Consider the following 10,344-nt stretch of genomic DNA (forward strand, 5'->3'; position numbering starts at 1 on the left):
ATAATGGACACAGGACCAAAAGATGAAACTACCGCTTCTCCATGCTGTTGTATATATTTTATTTTTCATTCTTTTTTTTTTTTTTTATTAAAGCACTGCTACTCATTTGCTGCCATACTGTTGCACTGTAAAGAATAAATGTTAGGAGTAGATCCGCAGGTTTAGATAGCTTAGATGTATGCTTGTGTGTATGCAAGAGCAAACAAACAAATCATTGCTGTTGTAGCCTGTTGGATGCCTGTAATTTATTGTATGATTTGTAAAACGGACCTCATGGTGGCTGGGCCACACTGCAGAGTGAAACGTTTGGTTTCCTTCCTAGTTCTCCTCAGAGGTTAACCCAAGAGCAGGTGGAGGTAGCGACGCAAAAAAATAATCACATTCTGAGAATTTCCTTTGATTCTCTTAGTTGCTTTTCAGGGTTGGAGATTGCTGTTTTGTTCTAAACTTGAAACGAGTGGATACACTGGACCGTTTGTTGTACACCCTCACTTGGCTTAGGAATTTCTCCTTGAATATAACCATGATTTTAATAGATTTAATGAAAAAGAAACATAGAATTTGAAACTATAAAGGTCCTAATTTGCCTACCAAAGTCATGATTTCTTTTGTTTAAAATGTTTGTTTGGAAGCCTGTTGCAAATACTGAGCTTTGCATTTTACAAAAAATGTATCTTTTAAATGCTTATTTTTTATTTGCTGACCAAAAATTGGAACTTGGCTTAACCAGATCACAAGTGCAAACTCTCTTTCAAATGTGGGTTTAATTTAATGCAGTTGGCAAAATTCACACACTTATTCATGACTGGTTTAAAGCGGATTGTATCTTCACCAGCACATCTTCCAGTTTAATCGTTTTAGCTTTTGTCCTTTTGCTCACATGACAGGGTTTGTGCCCTCTGGAAACTGTGGTAGTCCTTCATTGTAAAACAAACTCTTGTGACTCTTAACAGATGCTAAATTACATTTATTTAAAACCACCCATCTTTGTTGACGTGTTTGGGAATAAGTTTAAAATCGTTGATTCATGTGATGGTAACATTTTGTCGGTACTAACCCTTCCAGTCTTCTCGGCACAAATGGTTTCCCCTCACTCCGTGACTTTAATCCTTTGTCTTCAAGCACAAATAATTTTCCTCTTTTGGGTGAAAAGTAAATCTAATTCCGCTGTTGTCAAATTATGCTGGCTGTCATTTATATCAGAGATCAGGTTGGAACTACCGTCATTTTGTTAACATAGAGACCTCTTCATGTAGCGTTATACGTATGTGTGTGTATATATATATATATATATATATATATATATATATATATGTATATGTATATTATACATATATATATATATATACATGCACATATGTATACCGTATATATGTGTATATATATGTATATATATATATATATATATATATATATATATATATATATATATATATATATATATATATACATACGTATACCATATATATGTATATATTATATATATATATATATATATATATATATATATATATATATATATATATATATATATATATATATATATATATATATATATATATATATAATTTTTGTTTGTTTCAAACTTCTAAATCAGCATTCGTTAAGAAAATTAACCAGAGGTTAAAACATGCCAGCAGGCTTTGATTCCATCCTAGAAGTGTGATTGATTGTCATTTGTGCTCATTTTATGATTGAACAAAATGTATTGAATGTATTACGTGCAGCATGCTAAAAAATATATATTTATGGTACAAAAAGAATGAAATCCTTGATGTTGGTACCGAGCATCAGAAAATAGTTTGTCACATAAGAAATTCACAGCCTTAATCCTCCTGTTTGCCCGTTTATTCCCCGACAGAATGAATCTTGTCACGCTGGTCTGATTTTTGTCTCGTGTCTCTGAAGTTATTACTGTTCGAACCCATCCAAACATTTGTACACTGTTTATTTTTCATCTTTGGGCTAAATCCTGCAGGATGTAGTCACACTGGCATTGCAGTATACTGTGTGACCAGCAGGCTGTGCTAGTGGGCTGATTGAATGTGACAGAAAAGTGGCACCTGCCATAGGACTTATTTTATGATGAAATTATAAACATGTGATGTATAAAAGTGACGTCTCCATGAAATCCCGCTGGGATTAATAAAGTATTTTTGAACTGAATGGAATTGAATGATGTATTCAGATGGATGCATATTTTGTGTACTTTTCTGTTGGAACATTACAGGGAAGGTAGAAATGGCACAACGTTTTTTTTTTTTTCTTTCTTTCTTTTCCCCTCAGGATCAAATGATAGTTCCCACTTTAAAGGGAAGTTCATGTTTTTTCTGCATTTTTCAGAGTAACAAATAAATGTTATATGTTGTCCGACCAACTGCATCAGGGTGTGTTTTGTTTCACTTCAAAGGGGATGTTAAAAATTGCAAAGAATGTCACTGCTAAATACTATTAATAAAGGATTAGTTGAAAAAACAAGTAAACTACCAGTCAATAATGCAAGTGTGTCAACCGTGGAGGGTTCTTGCAGCATTTAAACAGTCACACATGACTGATTCACAGGAAAAGTGTTGGGAGGAGTGCTGTTGGGTGAAGCATAATAAAAAGCTGCAATAAAGTTTTAGTGCTATAAATACCCTTCATTAAAATTATAACGTGTATTTCTTGTCTCATTTGTTTTCGCAGTCGACAATAATTACAGGATTGTTCCAGTTTATAGGTATAAATTACTTCCATATTTATGATTTGTTTTCAATTATTAGTGTACTGTTATCAATAAAAACTATAAACTAGTCCCTCTAGGGCAGGGGTGTCAAACTCATTTTAGCTCAGGGGCCACATTGAGGGAAGTCTAGTCCCAAGTGGGCCGGACAGGTAAATTAAAAACAACTTCAGATTGTTTTCTTTGTTTTAATACAATCAATATAAAACAAGGCTGGAGCCTGAGGACAGTATCCAAAATAGTACAAGTACAACACCTGATGTGTACTTGAAAATTTGAAAAAAAAAAAAAAAAATCAACAAATAAAAAAAACATTCCTTAGTGATTCAAAGAGCTTACAGATCACATGGCAAGATCAGTTTCATGCAGCACTTAAAGTATATTTGACTCATTTTACTTAACACCTTTTAGCTTTCACCAGCACATCAATATCAGAAGTCACATCCTGAGTGGCGGCCAACTTTAGGATGTGATTCAAGTTCTTGTGTGAGCCTTGAGCGCAGCTTTGTTTTATTTATACTCATTAAAGAGAAAACTTGCTCACAAAGATACGTTTATTTTCACTCTACATTGTAAAGTATGAAAATAAAGTTTACACAACCATCTCGCGGGCCGGATTTAACCCGCTTGCGGGCCGGATCCGGCCCGCGGGCCGCATTTTTGACACTCCTGATCTAGGGCTTATATATTTAATCCAGTAGTTTTCTAATTTTGTCTTGATAACTAAAGAAACTTTTCAGATGTTTTGAATAAGTTATATATAGAATGGTCATGAAAAATTAATGTCTTGTAGATAGCCCTGGTTTAAATCTGACGGGACTGACAAGCTAATTGCTAGTCTGAGTCTAGCATAACCAAAGAGGAATTTGGGTATCACGTAGCACTTTGAGATTGCATCTGACCTATGAGAACCCACCCGATTGGCCAAACAGGTGAAGAGCTCTATTTGATTTGTTTAAAAAAAACATGCTTCCGTTTGATTGACAGAATGCGTTATGTGTAGCAAACATTTGAGCTGACCATTCGTTGTGGTATTTGTTTATGTTTATTCGTTTAGCAGACGCTTTTATCCAAAGCGACTTGCAATGTATAACCTATAGGGCATGTTGTGATCTGTGGGGGAAACCGGAGTACCCGGAGGAAATCCACGCATGCATGGGGAGAACACACAACTCCACGCAGAAAGGCCGCAGTCGAGCCGAGTTTCGAACCTGCAACCTTCATGCTGCGAGGCAACAGTGCTAACCACTGCGCCACCATGCAGCCCAATTTATCTGTTCTTTGCGATATGCATATTGTGCATGCTGATATCGCGATAACGATGTAATTACAATATGTGCAGCCCTAAGTGCGTTACAAATAAATTTTATTATTATCATTTCATTAACTAGTTTTAAAGGTACAATATGTAAGACTTCTCAAAACAGTCTAATGTCTTAATCATATTGGGAGGAGTGCTCTCATTCTCAGTCAGCTGGGTGGTTAACAGCTTTTCCCTTTCAAAAAGGTCAAAGAGGGATGTAGTCTTTGTTTACAATCTGTGCTAACAGGGTTGCTGAGTCTGCTGCAGCGTCTGCATTTGTAATTCGACACTGGCCTGCCAAATGCAGCAGTGTTTGGCAAAGATCCTAAGCCAGCAACAGGAGCGACCCAGAAGTTATTTCTTGCACCCCTAAAATGCCACGGCATCTTTTTGTTTTCCTATAATATCAGGTAAAGAAGGCTAGAGCCTAACGTTGAGATACCAACAATGAATTAGAAAAAGTAGTTGGCTCTAACAATATCTCGAGCTGCTGTTTTTCAGTCACCAACAACTCGATATTACAGTGAACTGTATTTAGCTACCTAACTTACTGAGTATGACTTGTATTTGCTCATCATCTAGAATCTTCTGGCTCTGACTGCCAACAACAATGAAACTTAAAACGGGAGTGAGAAAGTGACTGGTGTGCTTTGGAAATGGACTGCAGTACCTAATTCTGACCACAGGATGTCATCCTTACTTCATTCTTACATTATGTGTTTTTAAATGTCACAATTTGTCATTAATTGCATGGATTTTTTTTTGTGTGTGTTTTTGTGACAGAAGAAAAAATTCAAAATGTATGTTGTTAGGGACCTGGGCTTTGGGCCTTCTATGTAAATCCAGAAATGAGACTATTTATACTTCAGTTTAGCCAAGATTATGTAACACACTCCTACATAAAGGCGCCAGGTCATACCATCGACATAAATACACTGGACATCTCCTTTCCATAGGCTCCAATAACACGTTTTTGAGTTGAAGTGGGAGGTGGCCACCACCGCCATTTTGACCGTGTCACAGGTTCCGTCAAGCCCAGACAATTCCACAAAAGGGAAGAGAGGAGGAGCTGAGGGTGGGGCTGTAAGGCTGGGATCAACTGACGACACCCGGTCGAACTAGCTACAAGCTAACCTGAAGCTAACCCAAAGCTAACGCGGAGGTGGGAGCTAAGCTAATGGAGGTAGCAACCTAGCTACAACCGGAGTTAACTGTGCACAACACCAGAGCTTCTGCGTCAGAGATACGCTGGGCTGACCGCTGGGTAAAACCGGGTGGAACACAGAGGTCTCCGAGACCTCCACAAGCCGGCAGCCGCACAGCAGACAAGCGCCGCTGCGATCTGAGATGCGCAGAGCTGCTGCTGGGGAGAACCGGGTGGAAAGGTTTCCATCCCAGAGCTCCACAAGCCGGCAGCCCTCGCAGCACACAGAAGCCGCGATCAGACAGAGATGCGCCGAGCTGTAGGGAGAAACAGCCGGCATTCCGCCCAGCAAACAGAAGCCGTGAAGCCAGGGGAGAAACGGGTGGAAAAAATCGGTCTCCCGAGAGCTCCACAAGCCGATAGTCGGAACCCAGCTCCACCAACATGTTATATTTCAACCCATTTTCTAAAGTGCAGCATCATGTTAAATGCACTGGGTTTTACCCTATTACATTTAAATTTCATGGTTAAACAGTACATGTTAAAATCTAAGCTCAGCTCGGCAGTGACCTAAAATACATAAATATAATTTTACTTACCGAAAATAATGAAGTGGAGACTCCTTGGATGCTCTATTAGTGCAATTAATACCACATCAAGTCATTTTGTCCAACAATTGCACAAATAATATCCAAACAAGAATACACAAACACAGAGACTCAAAATCCCGGAACAGTTTCCAAGCCAGACCGAGGCTCTACTGAGGTCTTTCCACGGAGCTAGCTCTGTGGTCACGTGGGTCAGATACTCATTAATTATACAGAAATTTAGGCTTTTAATACACTTAAACAAAAGAGTGAGAAAAAAATTCACCCCCCTCAGAGTTGTCATGAGTGTAAACTAGATCATTTAAACAAAAAACATGTTCTGGTACCAGGCTGTAAACATGTGTATTTCTGCTGTGAAATTGATATTTTTAACATGGGAGTCAATGAGGATTTGCTCGCTTCTGACACCAGCCCCCAGCGGATGAGGGTGGAGCTGCAATTTATTTCCTTTCCGGGTTTGACTCAATTTTAGAGCTGCATTGTGGGGGCTTGGGTCATACACACCAAGTCATACATAAAGAATGTATAAGGCATTTGCAAACAGGAAGCAAGTCTGAACCAGTTCCACAACAAACCATTGGGCATGCGGTCATTACTAAGGAGTTTCACATCATTCTGCAGACAACTCTGAATTCAAATTATCAGACATGCAGTGTTACTCTTCATAAAAGGGAACTGGGTAACCTCAGAATTGTTGCAGGATGAGAAGAAATAAACATTTTGCTACTGACTGAAGGAATACTGTTTACTTTTTAGTGACAGGTCAAAAGAAAAAGAAAATAAAAGGTCTGAGCAAGAAAAAACACAGACAAAGGAACCGTAAGACAATATTTTAAAAATATATATCAAAACGAGAAAATCTGAAAATATATCAGCAATATTTACACCAGATCTGATCCGACAGTTTGGTTGTGTTGAGTTATTTGTTAGTCCTGCTCTCTTCGGTCCTACCGGTCGTCCACAGCAAGGAGTTAAAAAGCTTGGGGGAAAGGAGTTCCTGAGTAAGATGATATAGGTTTAAAATGCACTACTTAAATATTACAAATGATTGAATTTTGAATAAAGTGTTTGTGACTGGAACTGAGTTTTCTTTTTTCTTTTTCTCACCGTGGTGACTCCGTTTAGAGGTCTTTCAAACCATCTTTGATACAGCTGCTGTCTCTTTATCTGTTGTGAACTGAAAATGAACCGGTTACTATCGACGCCATGTTTGTTTTGGTTGTGTCCACAAACCCAGCTCTCTCTCTCCGGTCTGAGTAGTCTAGTGCGCCCCCTAGTGGAACACTCCAGTACAACGTGCTGTCCAGTGCAGTGCTGTGTAGCAGCCAAGCCCTCATAAAATTCTGGTATGAAATTGAAGCCAACGCGGAAGTGAAATGAACTGCAGCTCCACCCTCATCCGCTGGGGGCATGGTGTCAGAAGCGAGCAAATCCTCATAGACTCCCATGTTAAAAATAACAATTTCACAGCAGAAATAAACATGTTTACAGCCTGGTACCAAAACATGTTTTAGGTTTAGTAGATCTAGTTTACACTCATGACAACTCTGAGGGGGGTGAATTCTTTTTGTCACTCTTCTGTTTAAGTGTATTAAAAGTCTAAAATTCTGTATAATTAATGAGCATCAGACCCACGTGACCGCCGCCTCAGACCCACGTGACCACAGAGCTAGCTCCGGCAAAAGGCCTCAGCCTGAGCCTCGGCCTCGCCTGAAAACTGTTCCGCGATTTTCAGTCTCTCAACTTAGACCATTAAGTGTAGCATTTGTGTGTTCTTTTTTGGATATTATTTGTGCAATTGTTAGACAAAATGACTTGATGTGGTATTAAATGCACTAATAGAGCATCCAAGGAGTCTCCATTTTTTTCGGTAAGTAAAATTCTATTTATGTATTTTAGGTCACTGCTGCTCTTGCACTAGCTGAGCCTAGATTTTAACATGTACTGTTTAACCATGAAATTTAAATGTAATAGGGTAAAACCCAGTGCATTTAACGTAATGCGGCACTTTAGAAAATGGGTTGAAATATAACATGTTGGTGGAGCTGGGTTCCGACTATCGGTATGGACTCCCTCCCTTCACCGGCAGCTCGGCGCATCTCAGGTTGCCGCGGCTCCTGTCTGCTGCGTGGGCTGCCGACTTGTGGAGCTCTCGGAAGGAAACCGATGTTTTCCACCCGGTTCTCCCCAGCGGCAGCTCTGCGCATCTCTGATCGCAGCTGCGCTTGTCTGCTGTGCGGCTGCCATCTTGTGGAGGTCTCTGAGACCTCTGTGTTCCACCCGGTTTTACCCAGCGGTCAGCCCGTCGTATCTCTGACTCAGAAGCTCTGGTGTTGTGCACAGTTAACTCCGGTTGTAGCTAGGTTGCTACCTCCGTTAGCTTAGCTCCTGTAAGGTTATGAAGTTCATTATTTTCAGCTCCACACAGCTGTCCCCTGTGCACAGTTACACCCGTGTATGAAAACGCCAAGGTCGGGTGTTCCTCAGACTGTTTACATTCCAGGAGAAGAGTCCGAAGGAGAAGAAGAACGCTTTTCAATAATCAAAGTACTTAATTTGTGATTAAAGCTATTCGAAACAGATGTTGATCAATAATAATCAAGTGAATGATCTGTGAAATAAATATGTCATGATTTATGTTTAATGAAAACAGGACTATTACACAGACAGACTGATTCTCATCTCCATAGAAACGCATGACACATTGTTCCAACCAATCAGAGCTTTCGGCTGCCGCAGGAGAATCTGGCTTGTTGACTTAAAGTATCCAATCCGCTTTACTAAAACTTTCAACAATTCAGAGATATAAAACAAGGCAACGCCATTTTAAAGTCAGTTCCATTTTGACTTCAGTTCTAGTCACCGTCATCCTAAAGAAAAGCACAGCCTGGCCAGATGTGTTTTCGTCTTTAAACTAAGAACTGTGAAGTTGGAGATTTTCGTCGTTTAACAACCAGACGACGTCCTTTCAAAATAAGAGCACCTGCTGATGCCGCCGAACGGTACCGGGGTCGACCCTCCAGACGGGCTTTGAAACGTTGCGACCGCTGCACCGACAGCTCCAGCGTACATCCGAGGTTCTTGGACCTGGCATTTCCTGATCTACCTGGGAGGCCCCCCACTGGGTACGTACACAGCAAAATAGCGGCTCATGTCATCACTTTATAAGCCTCGTGATATCTAGTCATAACAAAGACTACCAGATTCAATGACGTCATCCTAAAGAGTCTGAACCAACCACACACACACACGCACCAACACAACATCCACATCCATTTTCATCCATCACAGAGTTAGTCCTGGTAGATTGTTTAGAATTTATAATTACGAAATTAAAGATTCTCAAACGATCCCATCTCTCTCTCTTTTCTTGTCTCAAAGTCAATACAGAGTCGTCGTCGTCGTCTTCCTCCGCTTATCCGGGTCCGGGTCGCGGGGGCAGCATCCCAACTAGAGAGCTCCAGGCCGTCCTCTCCCCGGCCTTGTCCACCAGCTCCTCCGGCAGGACCCCAAGGCGTTCCCGGACCAGATTGGAGATGTAACTTCTCCAACGTGTCCTGGGTCGACCCGGGGGCCTTCTGCCGGCAGGACATGCCCGAAACACCTCCCCGGGGAGGCGTCCAGGAGGCATCCTGACCAGATGCCCAAACCACCTCAACTGGCTCCTTTCAATCCGAAGGAGCAGCGGTTCTACTCCGAGTCCCTCCCGAATGTCCGAGCTCCTCACCCTATCTCTAAGGCTGAGCCCGGCCACCCTACGGAGGAAACTCATTTCGGCCGCTTGTATCCGCGATCTCGTTCTTTCGGTCATTACCCAAAGCTCATGACCATAGGTGAGGATTGGGACGTAGATCGACCGGTAAATCGAGAGCCTGGCTTTCTGGCTCAGCTCCCTCTTCCCCACGACAGATCGGCTCAGCGTCCGCATCACTGCAGACGCCGAACCAATCCGCCTGTCGATCTCCCGATCCCTCCTACCCTCACTCGTGAACAAGACCCCGAGATACTTAAACTCCTCCACTTGAGGTAGGACCTCTCCCCCGACCCGGAGGTGGCAAGCCACCCTTTTCCGGTCGAGAACCATGGTCTCAGATTTGGAGGTGCTGATCCTCATCCCAGCCGCTTCACATTCGGCCGCGAACCTACCCAGCAAGAGCTGAAGGTCAGAGCTGGATGAAGCTAGGAGGACCACATCATCCGCAAAAAGCAGAGACGAGATTCTCCTGCCACCAAACTCGACACACTCCACACCACGGCTGCGTCTAGAAATTCTGTCCATAAAAGTGATTAACAGAACCGGTGACAAAGGGCAGCCCTGGCGGAGTCCAACCCTCACTGGGAACAGGTCCGACTTACTACCGGCTATGCGGACCAAACTCACGCTCCTCTGGTAAAGGGACTGAATGGCCCTTAACAGAAAGCCACCCACCCCATACTCCTGGAGCGTCCCCCACAGGGTGCCCCTGGGGACACGGTCATAAGCCTTCTCCAAATCCACAAAGCACATGTGGATTGGTTGGGCAAACTCCCATGCCCCCTCCATCACCCTTGCAAGGGTATAGAGCTG

General features: G+C 41.9%; 1 protein-coding gene across 1 annotated transcript in view; it reads left to right on the forward strand.

Annotated features, from left to right (window-relative positions):
- Positions 1-438, forward strand: part of cdc42se2 (CDC42 small effector 2) — an 8,557-nt gene extending 8,119 nt beyond the window's left edge. Inside the window, exon 5 of the mRNA XM_015952890.3 lies at positions 1-438. This exon is cut by the window's left edge and continues 70 nt beyond it. The gene's annotated coding sequence lies outside the window, so the exon portion shown is untranslated.
- The last annotated feature ends 9,906 nt before the right edge of the window (positions 439-10,344 follow it).

This window comes from Nothobranchius furzeri, chromosome 9 (genome assembly GCF_043380555.1).
Source record: "Nothobranchius furzeri strain GRZ-AD chromosome 9, NfurGRZ-RIMD1, whole genome shotgun sequence".
NCBI lineage: Eukaryota > Metazoa > Chordata > Actinopteri > Cyprinodontiformes > Nothobranchiidae > Nothobranchius > Nothobranchius furzeri.